The sequence below is a fragment of the Taudactylus pleione genome, unplaced genomic scaffold (genome assembly GCF_031769625.1).
Source record: "Taudactylus pleione unplaced genomic scaffold, aTauple2 ptg000041l, whole genome shotgun sequence".
Lineage (NCBI taxonomy): Eukaryota > Metazoa > Chordata > Amphibia > Anura > Myobatrachidae > Taudactylus > Taudactylus pleione.
Window position 1 is genome coordinate 7,997,967 of NW_028284443.1, and position 18,291 is coordinate 8,016,257.

An 18,291-nucleotide genomic window follows, 5' to 3' on the forward strand; every position below is an offset into this window, starting at 1 on the left:
AATCCTACCGGTAGGCAAGTGACTCCAAGACTTATACCCCTGCGCGGGACACCGCCAGGGTGTACATCCACAACCGCCAGACCCGCTGCCAACTCACCACTCCCCTCCCCCCGAGACATCCTAAGACTGTTGACCAAAGGTCCAGCAGGGGTAACGTGCCGGTCTATTGAACTTCACGGAAAGGAGCCCCCTAAAAGGGTCCACTCACCTCCCCAGTCTCCACCCACACACATCCCCAAGTGGATCGCTCACCCCACCTGGGTGCCTGGGACCGAACAGGATTAGTACTGTTAATTCCAATAAACCCTTTGGCCCCCATTTCTGCCTCTGTCTTAATTTCCTCACCCACCACCTCCAGTCCATTAGACCCCCTTCCCTCCCTACACCCCATCACTCCACACACAACATCGAACACAAAAGACCACAACACACTAATACTCCAGCACTACAAGTCAAAAACAGTAGAACATATTCAAAATATGGAATATAGGAAAGACATGTTGCACATAATGCATCTCAATGTTTCAATTTAATAACAAAATGAAACAAACAAATAGACAAAGCGGTTGACGGGGAAGGAAGAAGGAAGGGTAGGGGAAAGGAAGGAATGGGGATTGTTAAGGTCTCCAGTGGACATGTTACACTTTTTAGTGATATTGTTAATGTTTTGTGTAACATTGTTAAAATTATCCTCATGTAATAATAAAATCTAAAAAATTATTCTGAAAATTCTCTCTTTATATATTTTTAGATTTTTTTTTTGCTGCCTTTATATTATTCTCGGGTTGGGTATAGGATGCTGGCTGTCGGAGTCCCGACGGTCAGAAGCCTGACGCCGGCATCCTGACAGGGTTAGGATACCAATACCTGTCGGTCGGTATCCTAACCCTCCTCCTCTCCCTACCCTAACTCTCCAACCCCTGTTCCTGAACCTAACATCCCCCCCCCTAGTGCCTAAACCTAAACCCACTGCCCCCCTTAGTGCCTAAACCTAACCTCCTCCTTCCCCGCACCCTAAACCTAACACTCCCCCTAACCACGCTACTTACCTTCAGGATTCTGGCGCAGCAATTCTGACAGGTGTCGGGATTCCAGCGCCAGCATTCTGAGCACCAGAATCCCGGCGGTCAGGATTATGACTGTATCCCATTATTTTCATATGTGGAGTCTCTGCGCATCCTTCTTGACTGGCAGCTGCATATTCATGTTTGTGAACCTTTTAGCGCCACGATGGCAATTTAGTTTGTCTAGAAGGGTACAGTTGTATCAGTTATACATTATAAAGATAATGAGAGATGATTTATGAAAGCAACATTAACTACATAAGACTAATGGTAACAAAAAAAAAAACAAAGGCAAATCATCAGTCTCCTGGGCAAATGCATCTATTCTTTAAATCGGAAACATACATGAGTAGGATAAGAAAGTGAACCAATGACAAACTGTGGTTAATTTGTACGCCTCTTTATTGAGCAGTAGTTTTTGCCTAGCCAGCATGATACTACAAGGCAAACAGCCTCTTCGCATAATTATATTTATTGATTTACTTTTGTATGCACTCAATATGGCTCCAGCATTCTTTTAACTTTCGGGATCAGTCATGTTTAAAAATAATCACAGATTAGCAATACATATGTTCTGTTATATATTATATGTCCAAATACCATAACCTGTTAAACCTTGTTTCTTTTAAACGACATTAAAGACACCAAATATCTGTGCTATTTTTATAACAGAGTTTCACAATATACTATGGGGTGAATTTAAAATGGCACCCACAGTCAGTGTAAAGCCAGGCGTGCTAAACACTAACTCCAGGTGCAGTTTAAAATACTTGCTTGCAACCCACCGGGAAGTAGCGGCTTACAGAAGCTGTTGCTTCGTAAATTCTCCCCTATATGTTTTACTAACTTGCAGATATCTGTAAACCAGTTTATCTTATACAATAAATACCTCTTTTGCACCAAAAACCCAAGTCCGACCTGAGTTTTCAGACATGGTTCCAACCCAGGTCAGAAACAGTTTACACTGAACCTGGGTTTGCCCTGCTAAACTTGTGAGGTCAGAAAAAGTGGGAGGTGACTGCTCCACAACCACCAATCAGCTCATTTTAGGCATGACCCAGGTCGGATAATCTGGGTTGTGCCGTTTACATTGCACCATTACCCAGGTCCAACCTGGGTTCAACCCTGGTAGCTACCTGGATTGGATTGCCAGGTTTTGAGGGACCCTTTTACACTGAGCTGCGACCCAGGTAGACCCAGCAAGTGTGCTGGGTCTACCTGTGTGTAAAAGGGGTATAAGCTTTGCTACTCAAGTCATACAGTTAAACATATTACAAAATATGCATTACCATTAGGGTTGTATGAAACCTTGGAATTCTATTTGACACGATATACTGCAAAAATATGAGATATGGTAAGAACTTACCCTTGTTATCTCTATTTCTACGAAGTCCATAGGGTTCAACAGGATACCTTGGGGTATAGGTGTGACGTCAGTCGCAGGGCACCAAAGAGTTAAGCTTTCAGCCTCCCAGGATGCACTAGGTCCCCCTCCTATACCCCGCCCCCGGGCCAAGGCACCTCAGTTAGTTACCAAGCCATAGGCCGGAGGAGGAGAAGGAAGAGAGAGAACAAAGATCTGGACACATACAAGAATCACATTCTCACCAGAGGGAGACGGAAAACCGGTGACCAGAGCAAAGCCCATCTGCAGCACAGGTGCGACAGGGCGGGAGTCCTGTGGAACCCTATGGACTTCGTAGAAATAGAGATAACAAGGGTAAGTTCTTACCATATCTCATATTTTCTACTTCAGGGTCCATAGGGTATCCACAGGATACCTTGGGGATGTCCCAAAGCAGTATCCTTTAAGGGTGGGGACGCTCCTGTGCAGAAAGGAGAATCCGCCGCCCGAAGGAAGCATCCTGAGAGGCGAAGGTGTCAAACCTGTAATACCTCACGAAGGTATGGACAGAAGACCACGTAGCAGCCTTGCAGATCTGAACTGCCGAGGCACCACGTCGAGCTGCCCACGAAGGACCCACAGACCTAGTGGAATGAGCCTTCAGAGAAGGAGGGACCGGTAGGCCTTCATGAAGATAAGCTTCAGAAATAGCCATACGGATCCAGGCTGCCAAAGTTTGCTTTGAAGCAGGCCAACCCTTTTTACGGAAGCCAAAGAGGACAAACAAAGCGTCCGACTTCCTAAACGAAGAAGTGCGGTCAACATAAGTCCTTAAGGCCCGCACAACATCCAAAGAGGCCTCACCCACGGAAAGACCCGGTGAGTTAAAGGCCGGAACAACTATTTCCTCGTTAATATGAAACTGGGAAACAACTTTGGGAAGAAACTCGGGCCGAGTGCGGAGCACTGCCCTGTTCCCATAAAAAACCAAGAAAGGGGGTCTACAAGAAAGAGCCCCTAACTCAGAAACACGTCTGGCCGAAGCAATGGCCAGAAGGAAAACAGTCTTAGCTGTTAGCCATTTAAGATCCACTGAGCCCAGTGGTTCAAACGGCGGTCCTTGGAGAGCCCTCAGGACCACAGCCAAATCCCAAGGCGCCACAGGTGGAACAAAGGGCGGCTGAATGCGGAGAACACCCTGCATAAAGGTGCGCACATCCGGGATTGTAGCAATCCTACGGTGAAACCAGACAGATAGGGCCGAAACCTGTACCTTCAAAGAAGCAAGGCGAAGCCCATGATCTAGTCCCGCTTGCAGGAAGGCGAGAATCCGAGACAGACGAAACTCCCGCGGTGCATAACCTCTCGGTCGACACCACTGGAAGAACGTATGCCACACGCGATGGTATATCCTCGCGGAAGACGGTTTCCGAGCTCGTAACATGGTACGCACCACAGAGCTGGAAAACCCCCGGGACCTCAGCATGGCCGTCTCAACAGCCACGCCGTCAAAGACAGCCGAGTCAGGTCCGGGTGAAGGCAAGGACCCTGAGACAGAAGGTCCGGTCGTAGCGGCAACCGCAGAGGAATGTCCACGGACAGACCCTGAAGGTCTGAGAACCAGTGCCGTCTGGGCCACGCGGGAGCTATCAACAGGAGCGTCCCTCCTTCCTGTTTGAATTTCCGGATTACCCGTGGAAGAAGGGAGACCGGAGGGAACAGGTATGCGAACCGGAACGTCCACCGGACGGACAGAGCATCCACCAGAGACGCCCCTTCGTCTCTTGTGCGAGACCCGTACACCGGCAACTTGTTGTTGTGCCGGGACGCCATGAGGTCGATTTCTGGAAGACCCCACCTGTCCACCAGTAGTTGAAAAACGTCCGGGTGCAGGGACCATTCCCCCGGATGAACGTCCTGGCGACTTAGAAAGTCCGCCTCCCAATTGAGCACTCCCGGGATGAAGACCGCTGATATGGCCGGAAGATTGCGCTCCGCCCAAACCAGGATCCGAGAGACCTCTACGAGAGCCGCCCGACTGCGAGTTCCTCCTTGCCTGTTTATGTAGGCCACGGTGGTAGCATTGTCCGACTGGACCTGCACCGGGCGACCCTGGAGAAACCGCTGTGCCTGCTGGAGAGCATTGAAGACCGCACGGAGTTCCAAGATATTTATTGGAAGCTCCGCTTCTGTCGGCGTCCACCTGCCCTGGAACAAGTGTGGACCCGAAACTGCTCCCCAGCCCCGAAGACTGGCGTCCGTTGTCAACAGGACCCAATTTGGAAAACAGAACGGACGTCCCTTGTTGAGGTGGGTCGTCTGTAACCACCACGTAAGGGACAGGCGAACCTCCTGGGTGAGCACAATCGTCTGGAACTTCAGAGACTGAGTCAGCCCGTTCCACTTGGACAGGATCAGGTGCTGCAGAGGTCTGGAGTGAAACTGGGCGTATTCCACCATGTCGAACACCGACACCATGGAGCCCAGTAACCTCATCGCCGAGTGTAAGGACACCCGGCGGCTGTGCAGACAACTGCGCACCCTTGACTGTAAAGCAGAGATCTTGTCCTCCGTCACGAAGATCCTTTGCTGTCCCGAGTCCAATAAGGCTCCAAGATGCAGAATCCTCCGAGACGGGATTAGAGTGGACTTCTGCCAGTTGATTAGCCAGCCGTGCCGTTGCAGCAGTGCAATGGTCAGGTCCAAGTGGTGTAACAGGAGCTCTGGAGATCCTGCCACCAATAACAGGTCGTCCAAATACGGCAACATGCGGACTCCCTGCAGCCGCAGAGAAGCCGCCATGACCGCCATCACCTTGGTGAAAACACGTGGTGCTGTTGCCAGGCCAAAAGGTAACGCCCGAAACTGGAAGTGGTCGCTGCTGATTGCAAACCTGAGGAACTGTTGATGGCGCCAAAGAATAGGGACATGCAGGTAAGCATCCTGTATGTCCAATGACACCAAGTAGTCCCCAGGTTCCAGCGCCAGAATGATGGACCGTAGGGTCTCCATCCGAAACTTCGGGACCCGCAAAGACTTGTTGAGTGCTTTGAGGTTGAGAATCGGACGATATGACCCATTGGGTTTCTGTACCAAAAATAGATTTGAATAGAAACCCTGGCCCCTCTGGGAGAATGGAACCGCCACTATAACTCCAGCCTGGAGCATAGTGTGCAATACCTTCCGCAGCTCCGTAGCCTTGTTCCGGTCTGATGGGAGACACGTGGTGAAGAAGCGAGCCGGGGGTCTGTGCCGGAAGGAGAGGGCGTATCCGTGGGAAACCACCTCCAGAACCCAAGTGTCTGTCGTAGTGGTCGACCAACACTGGGCGAACTGTAGCAGGCGGCCTCCCACCCTGGGATCCCCCAAAGGGAGGCCCGGACCGTCAGGCCGCAGGCTTGTCATCTGGCTTGGGGGCCGGACGTCTGGTACTCCATGCCTGCTTCCGGGGCTTGACCGATTTCTTAGGGCCAGCCTGTCGAGGAAACGACTGTGGTTTGGGCCTGCCCTGGGCCCTAGATGACCGAAAGGACGATGGTCCCGAACCAGAAGGAGCAGCGGCCGACGGGAGACAGGAAGATTTGGCTGCCGCCAGCGTGGCCACAATCTTATCCAGATCCGGACCGAAGAGAACTTCTCCGGTAAACGGCAACGCTTCCAGACCTTTCATGGAATCTGCGTCCGCCTTCCAGGATCGCAGCCACAAGGTGCGACGAGCAGCTACCGCTGCTGAAGAAATTCTAGACACCAGAGTACTAATGTCTAGAGCCGCCTCGTTGATGTAGGTGGCCGAATCACGGAGATTGCCAATCAACTCCGCCTGATCGGCCGGACAGTCGGATTCAAAAGAAGCCTCTAATGAATCCGCCCAGCGCTCCATCGCTCTGGCAACCCAGCAAATGGCCATAGCCGGCCGTGCTGCCCCCCCTGCAAGGGAATAAGCGGACTTCAGGCAGATTTCTACCTTGCGGTCCGTAGCATCCTTAAGGGAGGACATGGATGGCATCGGCAATGTGGCACTACGGACAAGACGGGTCACGTGAGAATCCACCTGTGGAGGGGATTCCCACTTCGCAAAATAATTATCCGCGAACGGATAAGCCACCGCCAGGCGTCTCTGCGGCTGGTATCTTTTGCCAGGTTGTTTCCACGCCTCCTCTAAATGGTCCACCAACTGACCCGAAAGAGGAAAGACTGTGGCATCGCCCTTCACATCTTTGAAAAAGGCATACTTAGATTTAGCCGCTGGGGGAACTTCGTCCTCAATCACCAAGGCTGTGCGGACCGCCCGAATAAGTCCAGGAATATATACTTTGGACTTAGCATCAGCGTCCTTAGTATGGAGAGGTTCCTGATCGTAAGGATCTAGAATCTCCCCATCATCAGACGTCCCTTCGTCATCCTCATAAGGAGCGGACAGAGACGCCACCGGCCTTTTATGAGACCGCATCACAGACTCCCCTTGCAACACATCCGACAAGTGCTGTACAGAACTCGTCAGGGAGTTAACCCACGCTGGCTCCTGAGAACCCGGGAGCGGGGAAATAGGGAGACTGTGGGGTACCACCAATTGTCGTGGGAACCCCTGCATGGGTGACGACACCACAGACTGCTGGGACAAACCCATCGGAGTAAACGCGGGCTGCGGAGCTAACTGGCCCACTAAAGCTGTTAACGCCTGAGCGAAACAAGCCCAGGGCGGCTCCTGTACCGGTGCTGTAACCGTAATAGGCCGCGCCATGGACAAACACTGCCGGCAAAGGCCCTCCGCGCTACCCTCCCCCTCCGCTAACGGTACTTTGCACGTGGTACACTGTAGCCGGAGGGGAAAATCACTTTCAGACATGATGGCACCACGTATGTGACCTCTCTCACCAATTAAGTATTAAATAGGCGAGAGACCACCCTGCAGCACCGCACCGCAAGGGCTTTAGCAGAAAGAACAGGGACAGTAATAAAGCTGACAGTTTAGAGAAGAAAAGATTACAGGCAGCAGCGCTAGCACAGTCACATACAATGCAGAAAAATAACAATTCCTGCACTAACAGCGCTGATCACTCAACTACACAGACACAGGGCCTGGTAGGACACAGCGCTGCATACACAGACCTGACCACAGCGGAGGAGAGGTATGCGGGGGGACCCAGACCACGATGCTTCCGTCCAGCGCTTCCAGCAGCGTTCACCATGCGTTCTGGAGAAGATGGCCGCCGAGGAGCAGAGAGGAGGCTGGCCTGGGGGAGGAGCGCTGCCACAGGACCAGTCGGCAGCATGCAGAGAGGGCTGTGTGCAGCGGGGGAGGCGCCGGCTGTGAGACAGGGAAGGCGCGCTCCCCTGGCATGCATTTAACCCCTGGGACGCCGCAGCGCTACCGCTCTGCTGCGGTCCGCTGTCCCAGGGGGTAGTTGAAGCGCAGGTTGGTCGCCTGGCTCCACGCTGCAGCCAGTCCCCAGGGAGCCCCCTGCCTGGGGACTTAGGACCATGTGATCAGCGGGGACCCACCGCGGGACCCCGCTGCTTACCTCTGTCCCCCTTGAATCCGGCCATGGTCCGGAGCATCTGGGGTCACCAGACGCCCACCAGCATCCCCGGATCAGTACCGGCGTTCTGGTACCGGCGGGGTGTAGGGAAGACAGCATGGACGTCAGGACTGACTGTCCATGCTGTTCATCCAGTTGTGCAGCCACAGCTGCATGAAGAATAAGCTTCAGGGGCTCTTCTAGCCCCCACTCCAACAGGTGCACCCGACTCCGGCCGGGCACCAAACTAAACTGAGGTGCCTTGGCCCGGGGGCGGGGTATAGGAGGGGGACCTAGTGCATCCTGGGAGGCTGAAAGCTTAACTCTTTGGTGCCCTGCGACTGACGTCACACCTATACCCCAAGGTATCCTGTGGATACCCTATGGACCCTGAAGTAGAAACTATATATTTTCTTAAAATTCTTGATGCAAATCACAAATTGCTTCAATTCACTAGCTCGGTATGCCCTGTCCATTTCCTAATGGCCACAACCAGGGAGCAGCAGGCAGCATAAGGCTGGAAGTGAAAGCCACAGAGGGTGTTTTATGGTAAACTGTAGACGTTTAGTGTCGGCATATAACCGGGTACAGATATTTTACAAACAGACTAGGCACCAGCGCTTTGGAGTCAGATAATTTTGGGTAGAAATGTGCCAACTCCAGCTTCAAAATAACAAGCTAATATTATATAAAGATCAGGGATAACATTAAGGCATGTACAGGCATCCATGACTCATTTCCCAGGCACTCCTTCTGATCAGTCTAGTGCAAGCCAGGCCAACCTGTGGCTCTCCAGCTGATGTGAAACTATACGTCCCAGCATAGCCTCCCACTAATCAGCTGGTAAAGAATGCTGGCACTTGTAGTTTCACAACAGCTGGATAGCCACAGGGTGACCAGGCCTGGTCTAATGCATCTCTGAACACATAAGACTGATCCTTATCTTGCAGAAAAGTAACTACAGCAGGAGGAGAAAGCCAAGAAAGTGTGGTTGACCAAGACGTAGAAATAAATGACCAGCTTTGCAGTGTTGTTCTCTGTTCTGAAAGTTTTGTTCAAAATAGGAAAAAATGGCTGCATAGCGAAGTTGAAGTATCCTTTGCTCAGACTGAAACATGTGAGTGCAACACATAATATGATACTAATAATGTTTGTAGTGGTGAAGTAATGGCCAGGGATAGAGGAGTACTAAACAAATGCAGGCAGGTATAGCAGGGAAAGTGGCATATCTATAACTGGTGGAGGGTGTGCGGTGTACACAGTCTCAGTCTAGGGGGAACCCAGAGTTTCACTGATGTCTGTTTGGCTGCCTACTCTCCTATTCTAGCTCACAGCAGGCTAATATCTTCCTGGCTATGTATTCAGAAAGATGGCACATTCGCAGAAGGGAGCAAAATGCTGTGTGGCAGAATCCCCAGTGTTAGGACAGGTATGAGGAGGGGGGCCTCGCTGCATGGCGAAGAGGTATGCTGCACAAGGGGAAAGGGTGATGATTATGGAGCGTACACACGTGACGATCGACACAGATATCGTTGTTTGATCTCCCCGGTGTGCTGGACAATCAATAGCGATCATCCAGCACACCATTTACCTACCAACAACTATAACAACCTGCGATCAATGATCGCGGGTCCCTATAGTAACCTGCTCGATATCAAGCAAGATAACCTGCATGCACGGGCGATGCTCGATATCGACCATACCTGCCCGCATATCGCAGGTTATTGGTGAGTTTGTAGGGTCCTAAAAATGAATGATCTAAACGATAGATATCGATCAAATCAATCATTTAAATCGCTCCATGCATACACACCATTAGAAGCATTGTGCATTTGTTACTCAGTGATCACCTTTATTTTGGGACCTAAGTCATTGTGTCTCAGTCCCATCATAAATGTATTGTTTTCAGACATGCCATATGCCCTACAAATCTGCCACATGCCTTCAGACCTACCCACATGGCCTTTATGGAGGGGAATCAAATTGTTCTTTGGGCACACTTAAATAATAATGGATGACCAACGGGCGGTATTCAATTGTTTTGGAGATGGCTGCGAGTGCTGCGGCCACCCATCACTTGTCACTCAAGTTGCGCCCAAAAGCACCATGATTAGCCACGTCAAGCGGATAAACCTGTGCAAATTACTGGGCAAGCTGTGTGTGCCCAAAATACGGGCTTTAGCCAGATTTCTGCTCGCCACCTCAGTAGAATGCGAGCAGAAATAATGGGTGCCCACGCCCGCTCCCAACAGAAAAAACAATTGAATTGCTCCCGGCTACTATAGTCAGAAGCTGCGACAGTGCTGAACAATTGAATGCCCCCCATAATGTCCATTAAAACCTCTGCATGCATTTTATGCCCACGAGCACTTACACTTCCCGACGTGGTTGTAATGCAACTTTAGCATTTTAACTGTGCGGGCATGAAAACTTCACGTTATTGGCGTCGCTGCTGCGATTTTGTTTGCAGATATGCGAAAATATGGCAACTTGGCAGATGCCAGGATTTGTATTGAGACGCCCACAAGCAACATTGCAAATCCAAGCTACTGCATACTAATACGCAGCCACTTACACAATCCTTCCATAATCAGCCTCCTGCCTGAACTTAGGGCCTGTTTGAGACCCGCTCGCGAGCACTGAGCGCTCGCAAGCGGGTCGATGTTGGCCCAGTGCGCATGCGCACGACGGACCCAGCTCCGTCGTGCGCATGCGCCAGACCCGAATATGGGTCTCGTACCAAAGGGGGCGTGCTGTCGATGGTGAGTGACAGCACGCCCCTTTTGGTGGGCGTGGCTGCCCAGACGGAGGCATTCCTATGGGAACGCCTACCGTCTGGGGCCGGCCCCACTGACATCACTTGTGCTCTGATAGAGCCAAAAGCACTCCAGGGCTTTGCGGCAACGAGGCCCAACCACAAGGGTCTCGTCGCAAGCCCGATGGTCAAGACCATCGCGACCATCTTTTTGGCCGCTCGCTATAGCTGTGGGTGGTCACCCAAAGCTATGCGAGTGGCCAGGAGGCCGCTCTAAAAAAAAAAAAAAAAAAAAAAGACAGCCCTGATTCAGAGCGTCCGGCTCTGAATCAGGGCTTTAGACCCTGGAGCCATGTTTTGTACATATGGGATCACAGACACAGGCAGCAACATGCCTCAAAAATGGTCGCGAAAGACCTGCATTTTTGGCAACACACCTCCTGTCATATCTCATCCCTCCCACACACCTCTTCCCAAACTGACAACCTCTCTAACACATATATGCCCCCCACACTGACAGCTACATACACAAATCCTATTCTCTACACTGACAACTCTCACACACTTCATGGGACACGGGCTCACCATAGTGCCTAAATGGGCGGCAGGCACAGTCTCTCAGCACTGAAAATTAACTCTCCCCATCATAGGGTATCTATATACGAATGTCAGTCAGCCTCCAGCTGTATTCTCTCTGCCCACTGTAATTTGTGGTGACAGCCTCTAGTGATGTTCACCAATGGACACAGTTCTGCAGACAGCAGGGCTGTGTTTTGGGAATCCTGGGCCTGTGCGGCTCCACTTCCTGGGGGCAGGGATGATTCATATCTGAGGGAGAGGAAGAAGGTGCATGAGTTGGGGGAGTTATATGATGCAGCACCTATAACAGTTAGTGCAGAAGTGAGGACTCGAGAGCACATCTTCAATCTCCTCTCCCAATTTGATTGGCAGCTGCGGAGATCGCTGCTAACTGGCCAGAGCACATAATGCGGATTTGGAGCGGACATCTGCTTTTTCATTCTCTCAAGGGGACGGTCGTGCCTCTCAATACATTCTATCAGGAGTGAGGTTACCAGTTTTGCTCCCTAACAACATCTCCTAGTGCACTGTAATACTAGTTGCCTACCCTCCTGGAATGGCCAGGAAGCTCCCAAAAGTCAGCTAGCATTCCTGGCCTCCTGGAAAGGTAGGCAAGTCTCCCAGGGGCTGGGGCCACACGGCCGCTTCACTAGGGAGGTTGATGACGCAATACTCGTTGATTTGGCTCATTATGGCTTCACAATGTTGGTAATCTCGGCACTAGGTAGCGGGGGACGGGGCCACGATGACGTGATCGCGCCATCATGCCCCTCTTGTGCAGACCTGGCAGCCGAAAGATTGGCAAGTGTGACTGCAATGTTATACCACTCTGGAATTTTTTTCCAAACCAACAATGTTCAGCATTTACCTGCGACTAGACCTCTACATAACTGTATTAATTGTAAGTAAGGAAGATATAGCAGCTATGTCACAGTCTAGGATTGCTTTATAAATGTCACTGTTTGTTTAGCCCATCTTTCTCAAAGAGGGGCAAGAGGTTTGGAAGTCGTGTTTTTCTATTTTGGAAGGGTGGGTGGGGTGTTACACTTTTAATTTGGCTGCTGGACAGCATCTGTATCTACGGTATTTGCCGGTTTCCTCTTCATCCCACAAAGATACTTTGTAAGCAGATTTTGCAAAGGGGTTATTGAAAACACAAAGCACTGTCACAATTTCGTAGGGAAAATGATAGGAACTCAACAGATTATCTTTTAAACGACTAAAGGCCCACTACACTATTTGCTCTATGAGCGATATCGTGTAGTGTGTCCCTGGCAGTGGGGTGCTCAATGTCCTCAACGACATTGAGCACCCACACTAAATGGTATATCGTTCAGTGCCGGCACCTTCCCTCATCCCCGTACTTGCAGAACCTGACAATATCGTCAGATTGCCCTGCAAGTACGGACAATGAGCGATGTCGTCAGCGACCAGTGGGATCGCGCATCGCTGGTCGTTGACGGTTTATCCACTAGCCGACATAACGAACGATTGAATGACAATATCGTTAATTTTATCGGCTAGTGGATACGCGGCTTTGCTTGGGTTAGCAAGTACATTATTCCATGTGTGTGATTCGTATCTATAAACCTCTCATTTTGGCTTAAGCACAGTTTGCAATTTTTTTTTTGGATGGGGGGGTTGTACTTTTCTTCACACAAGTCTATAAATTAGCCATCAAAACAATAAGATTGATATGGTAGCATCATAAATTAAGACTCTCTTTTTAGGTTAGCGAGTAAAAATAAAATAAGGTTTAGACACTGTTGTATTCTGTAGAAGTTTGTACACTTGGGCATCAAATTGCAAAAACAGACACTGCATTAGAAAAAAAGACACCAGTTAAGACTGCAATATATTACCTTGTTATGTTCAAACACTTATGGGCCTACACATCAGCAATCAATTTGGCCAATTACGTTTTTTGTTAAAATGTCTTCACTGATCACTAATTCGGACCAGAAAGGTATCAGAATCTGTGAATCGGGTTGTCCAACAAGTTGGATTTTCACAGACCAATCAGGGCTGTAGATTACCAGTGTATGGTAACCAGCCATTTTGCAGGCCATTTTGCCAATAAAAGAATCTGGAGACTAGTGTTTAGTGCTGATGCTGTGGGTGAAGTGTATTGTGGTGCCTATTGCGCATCTCTTGCATAATAATATGCATCACTGCAATAAATGAAGGAATGAAATTTCTGAAAAGTTTACTGAGCAGGAGCAGATCTCATCGGAGCTTTACACCGCACTAGAAAATACTGTTATATGATGCTTAATATTTCCTTCTCCAGGTTCCTGTAGTACAGCTCTATATTTACATTTTCTTTACATTTGATTAGTAAAATTACAACCCTTTGAGATGATGTATGGGCACATTCATGATTTGCATATCTGATCCTTGCATGCTAAAGATCTGCTTATCACTGTAAAGGTGCATACACACACACACCAATTTTTGGAACGATTATCGATAGCGATATCATTTATCGTTCAAAAAAATTGTTCACTTTCTGAGTTAAAACGATGAACGATTATCGTTCATGCGCGTTCACGTTTGTAATTCAGTCAGACTGACCGACGATTTTCAGTAAGGGAATATGCAAAAATCATTTGTAGTTAAAAAAAATGGTTCATTACATTTAGTAAACGAACGATTTTAGTAAACAATTATCGTTCATTTTTCCCTTGAAAAAATGAACAAAAATCGCTCATTTACTAAATCGTTATGTGTGTATGCAGCTTAAGATATCACCAATGTATGGGTGCATATTGGTGGATTGGAGAATTGTTAAATCGGCGGGAAAAAGAGGAATCAGTGAATCTTTTTTTGCGATTGCTGATGAATGGCCAGCTTTAGATACCAAATGCCTCCAAGGACTTTAGACGAGAAACTGTGTTTTTGCACCAATGGATGCATTGGAAAAAATAAATACAACAGTTGAGATAGCAAGCAATGCCTTGCCTGTGTAGGGATCATCTATATGAGTAATGACAAGTACAAAGACACTGTTTTGTATTGCAGTATTAACATATGATTAAAAAAAAAGCCACAGTGGCTTCACTAGAGTTGGTGTCACCACCATCCTCTCAAAAGGGGCGTGGCCTTAGGCCCGCAAAGCCATGCTCCCTGCTGTATTACGTTCTTGTCGCGCTGGGTGCTTGGTAACATCAGATGGGGCGACACCAAAATAGCAGAGCAGCTCTGCTAATTTGGCGACACCTCTTCGAAAGTGTAATCCTGTGTGGCCCACACTGCCTTGTGACGCCACTAGTCCTACGAAAAAATTTTGAGCTAAGGAAAACTAAATATGACGTGCAGAACAAGTGAAAACGAAGATTACAATAGTAATGGGTCTGTCCACTGACATGTCACAATCACACGTAGTAGCAGAGATGTTTTACCCTACATACAACAATCCAGGAAGAACAAGTGCCAGAGACATGTATCATACTAGAGATATGTAGCTTCTGTTAATACTTGCCAATTGGCTTCTGCATGTTCAAATACACTAACTGACCCGATGCCCCAAGAGGTGAAAAATATTCAGTGAATTTTGGGCGTTTCTGAACCAATTAGTAAATTGCTAAAATCCAGCAGAGTTTTAGACTTGACTTAAGGTGGGTACACACCTGACAAATATATCTGCAGATGATGGTCGCTCATACACACTGATCATCTACTTGTGCCCTCGGGTCCCAGCAGCCGGGACGTGGGGGGCGTGTCCCACCCCTTCCCCCTGGCTTCCACTGTGTGTGTACAGGCGGTCTGCAGACCGCCCGTACACACTTGCCGATGGACAGCTGTGTCTTCAGACATGTCTGTCCATCGGCGGTGCAGCATAGCCAATGCGATATGTCGATGAACGGCGATTCAATTCAACGTGAATTGAATATCGCCGTGAGCTATTCAATTCAGTGCGTGGAGAATGCCGATTATCACGCCTTAACAAGGGTGTCAAGGCGCGTTAACCGGCATTCTCTGACCAAAGTGCCGGGCGCGCGGCTGTTAGTGCAGCACTAAGCAGAAAAACAGCTGCACGCCCGGCACTTTGGTCGGATTTCTCCTCGCATCCTCAGAGGGGTACGAGAAGAAACCCTTAGCGCGCCCACACAGAGTGGTGAATTGAATAGCTGCTGGAGCTCCCTCCCGTGGCTATTCAACAACGCGTTGAAATGAATTCCCCCCCATAGTTTTCTATGGGGGATGCGATGCTGCCAAATTTACCAATATCCAGAGAGCGATGCATTCCCGATATTTGCCCCCTCAGTTAACGCCATCCAAAGATAGCGTTAGCCGCTGTAGCCTATTGGCTACACCGCACATAATTAGCCGGAGGGATCTGCAGGAACCCTCCCAGGCTATAACGGCTGTGCATGTGCAGTCCGCGGGACTCCGCATGTACAGCATCCCTGGCACTGGCCGGCAGCTCTCCAGAGACATCCCAGGGACGGCTCTTTTCGGAGCCCGTGTCCCTGCATGTCCCGGATGATACATCTGGCCACTATGATCGCATTTTGCAATGCGATCACGGGCGGTACTGTCATGCCCTGACTGTGTTGCAAAACCAATCATTAATAAATGGGGGCCATACTCTTAAATCAACCTGAAACAATCCAACAAAAAGGTTTAGCACATACAAAAAAAAAAAAAAGCCATGAATCTCAGACGACAAAACTATTTAATAATATAATTATTAAACAGTCAATAATTAAATTTGACTTCACATAAAATGAAGCAAAAACTAAAATGTCTTATTTTTTATAACAGTTTCAGCCAAGGCTTATTTCTCATAATATATTCAGGCTATAGGAGCCCATGTACACAAATTCTAATTAAAACGTCAAGTTGAAATACTACCAGCCTGCATCCATAACAATAAATACCGCAAAAAGGAATTTCCATAATTATGCAACTACATTTCTGGAAAAAAAAAAATTTAGCCCTGCAACAAAGCAGGAAAAGGGGAGCAGCATGGGGACAAGAGGGGCAGCATGGGGACAAGAGGGGCAGCATGGGGACAAGAGGGGCAGCATGGGGACAAGAGGGGCAGCAGCCCATTCCTGGGACAGTAACTGTCCAGTAAAGTAACAAGCACGGCTTTAGGAGGTAACATAGTACAGTAGTTACCCTACTACCACTAGCCTCCACTATGCTGCTGCATGCAATACAATCCCTCCTCCATCTCCTTGTTATTAAGCTGCAATTAATTTATTTGCAAAAACCTTCTCAAAATGGAGTTGTAGCCGCGTTTCCTCCATGTATGATAGGCTCCCCAGCACGGCTTCCCAAGATGAAACTTCGATTTCATGCAGCAACCACAATGTGAGGACCCCGTCTGCACCACTAGGACCACGCATCCCGCGATAGTCAGAACCGCATCCCACCCGCTGCAATTTCAGGTCGTCAATCTCTTTGCAATTAAAAAGTGGTCTGTAATGTGTGAGGCTGGAGCCCCATGTCCTCTACCCGCGCCCGGGGGATCAGACCTGTTGGTGCAGCTAGAGGGATGTCAAGGAGGAAGGATGCTCCGGAGCAGGCGCTAATCCGCAGAAGCCCTGTCGCCTGTGCCGGGGTGGAGAGCGCCGGAGCCGAGCTCGGTCCTGTGCATTTACCTCTTTGTTGTTTCCGGGGTGCCTGCGATTTCCCGGTGCTGCGAGCGGTCTCATCTACACAGGGCAGAAGGAACTACTCCCGGCAAGCAGCTGAGGACGGCCTGTTCCGCCGCCTCCTCCCGGCGCTGTCACGCACGCACACAGTCACCACTGTCACAGGCAGCGGGGGGTCCGGGGTGCGCCAGGCGCCATCTTGTATTTACCCACGAACTCCGACCCCGAATGCACGGCCGCGCGCCTCCCAACGTCACTCCGAGCTTTGCGTTCGCGCCCGTCCTCCCCCTCCCGTCATTATCATCGTGCAGAATAGAGGTGGCCGCCAAATGTGCCCTGAGGAGTCCCCTCCGTGCAGCCGGCAGGTGCTGGGTGAGCGTATGGAGGGCTGCAGGTTTCCCTCGCATCACAGGTTGGAGCGGCCAATAATATTCCCTAGTCATCTTACCAAACATAGGGGAGTCTACATTTATCCCAGGTTAGCTCCAGGGCTGGAGAGATCAGTAAAGGGGCCTGACCATTAGCAGATGTATTACTGAGCGAAGAAAGACAAAAGATATCCCTTGAAAATTCCGGTGGCTGTGCTGAACCATATCTGTCATGTACATGACAGATTTTGGCGAACGATGAGCGATATCGTATGACATCATTCAGGGAGTGGATATTTTTTTCTCTGCAGCGCTCTGTGACTGCTGCTAATATCTTTCGTCGTTTACCGCATATAAACTGACAGATATTGCTTATATATGGCCGCGATATGCAATAATTGACCAACATGTTGGAGAGATGAAAGATTCAATTTATCGGTCGCGGGAGTGCGCATCTGTCATCGTTCAGGGCCTATTCATAGCAATTGGTCTGGCCCTCAGAGCTTTGCCTAGAATGGCACCCTGCACCCAGAATCTATGTAGCAGTACTGCCTGTAGCGTCCTTAGGGCCGTATTCAATTTGAGGCAAAAAGTCAGTTTTCGCCTGTTTTTGGCAAAAACTTTTAATTTTACCCTGTATTCAATTTGGAAGACTTTCCGCCTAGGTGGAAAGTCAATGCAATGTAATAGGCGAAAAAGTATCGCCTATGAATAGCAGGCAGAAAAAAGTGCAGAATTGGGGTTTAGGGGTGCAATGTTGCGGGAACCCCCGTGCAGCCTTCAGACAGTCCCCCAAAGGTAAACTGTCAAAAAAAATAAAAAAACAAAGGAGAGTCGAAAAAAATCACTTTGAATTTGGTGGCAAAAAAAAAAAGGGGGGGGGGGACAAAGTTAAAAACTAATGAACTTCACTCTGGGGGGGGGGTCCCCGAGTATGCCCCAGGTGTTTTCATTGCAGCTGCTTGCGGCAAGTGGGTTTTTCAACTCACTTTAGCAACTTTAAAATATGCTGAACCACATTTTCAAGTACCCCAAGTTTGCTGGGCATAGTTATT

General features: G+C 49.3%; 1 protein-coding gene across 2 annotated transcripts in view; it reads right to left on the reverse strand.

The window, feature by feature from the left end:
• LOC148537952 (transcriptional regulator QRICH1-like) overlaps window positions 1-17,139 on the reverse strand; it is a 44,920-nt gene extending 27,781 nt beyond the window's left edge. Inside the window, exon 1 of one of the 2 annotated variants that reach the window (XM_088457617.1) lies at window positions 16,875-17,139. The gene's annotated coding sequence lies outside the window, so the exon portion shown is untranslated. Of the gene's footprint in view, window positions 1-16,484; window positions 16,833-16,874 lie in introns of those variants that run through there. The other variant, XM_088457618.1, reaches the window with a different exon arrangement.
• Window positions 17,140-18,291: the final 1,152 nt, after the last annotated feature.